Genomic DNA, 1,583 nt, shown 5'->3' with positions numbered 1-1,583 from the left:
TGCAGTGCGGCCCATGGTGTCCCTGGGGACTAAAGAACAGCCAGGAAGGGCCCCAGGAGTCCAGAAACAGGGCTGGCCTCCCTGCCTCCATGCTGCCCCTCACCCTCCACCTCACTCCAAAGAATTGTCCCCAGCCCAAGTCCCTGGCCTCCCTGGTGCTGTCACCTGTACCCACCCCTCAGCACCCTTTCCAAGGACCATCAATAGTCACTAAGTATCATCCCAGAGGAATCCCCACAGTCATCCACCCAGTAAAGAATCATTATTTACTTTACAAACACAGAAACAGAAGTTCAGATAGGTTGAGTAAATGGGCCAAGGTTGCACAGCAGGTAACTGGCAAAACAGGAACCAAGTGAACTCAGTGGAGGCTACAGCAGCAGTCACTCCAGCCACCCTTTCCAAGGGGCCCCAAGTCAAAAGCTGGACTCAGCTGAACTTGCATTTGGTTTCCAAACGGCTGTCACTGTGCAGGGACAATGTCCCCACACTGCCCAGCCATCAGCCCCATCAGGAAGGCTCTTCCTCCTGGAGCTGCCTGGCCCCAGTGAGCACCATCTGGTCCTTCCCCCTGCCAAGGACGCCTTTTCTGGATCACAATGTGCCTCCCACAAGGTCCTGAGGCAGGTGCCATCTGAGGGTACTGAATGCTGGGCAGGCAGCCCTGTCCACTCCCAGGTCTCTGAGCACAGGGCAGGGAGTCCCCAGACCCAGCCACATTTCATACCCTGTCCTCAGCCCCAGATTTAGCTGCCTTCTCTCCTGTGTCTATTGTACTCCAAGCTGCCTGGGATGTGGGGCCAATAGAACTGGAGGCGGTCCTGGGGGAGAGGGGATCACAGGAGGGCTCAGGGATGGAGACCCCCCAGGGCAGAGGTGAGGGTGCCAGCACCTTGGGCAGGCCATGCCTGGTCTCCTCTCCTTTCTTTCCAACCCAAAATGCCTTCAACATAGGCTCAGTGTGGTACATCCCAAGCCATTTTTTGTTTTTTAGTTGATTATAATTCAGGCTGGCCTCAAACTTGCCATCCTCCTGCCTCAGCCTCTCAAGTATGAATGGATAAACTATGTTCAGACCTATTCTTGTTCTTTATAAGCTGTGCGACTTTGGGCAAGCCAATTAACTTCTCTGTGGGTCAGTTTCCCATCAGAAAACTGGGGAAAAGATGAATGCCTACCTCCAAAAGGCATTTGTGAGGATAAATGTATTAATATACATAAGGAATATCCAGTGTATAGCAAGTACTACATGACGAAAAAGTTAATCACCTCAGCTGCTTGCTATACATGCCAGACAGTTTACTCTGCTTCCTTCCGTCATTATTTCATTCCCTCCTCTAAATAACCCTCTTGCTAACTGTCACCCTCATTTCATAGAGGCAGCACTGAAACCCAGAGAGGTTCAGTCAGTTGCCCAAAGCCACACAGCTCATTATAGGATTTGCACCAGGATCTACTTTGGCTCTGCAGTCTCTGCTTCTCCAAAGCCTCACCTCTCCCTGCTTCCTCTCCCTCCAGGTTCCCACCAGCATCAAGGACCTGAGTGGCATATTGTATCCAGCTCCCCACAGGGCCTCCTGCCT

This window comes from Fukomys damarensis, unplaced genomic scaffold (assembly GCF_012274545.1).
Source record: "Fukomys damarensis isolate Sample0158 unplaced genomic scaffold, DMR_v1.0_HiC HiC_scaffold_20, whole genome shotgun sequence".
In the NCBI taxonomy this organism is placed as follows: Eukaryota; Metazoa; Chordata; class Mammalia; order Rodentia; family Bathyergidae; genus Fukomys; species Fukomys damarensis.
This window is presented reverse-complemented; position numbering follows the sequence as displayed.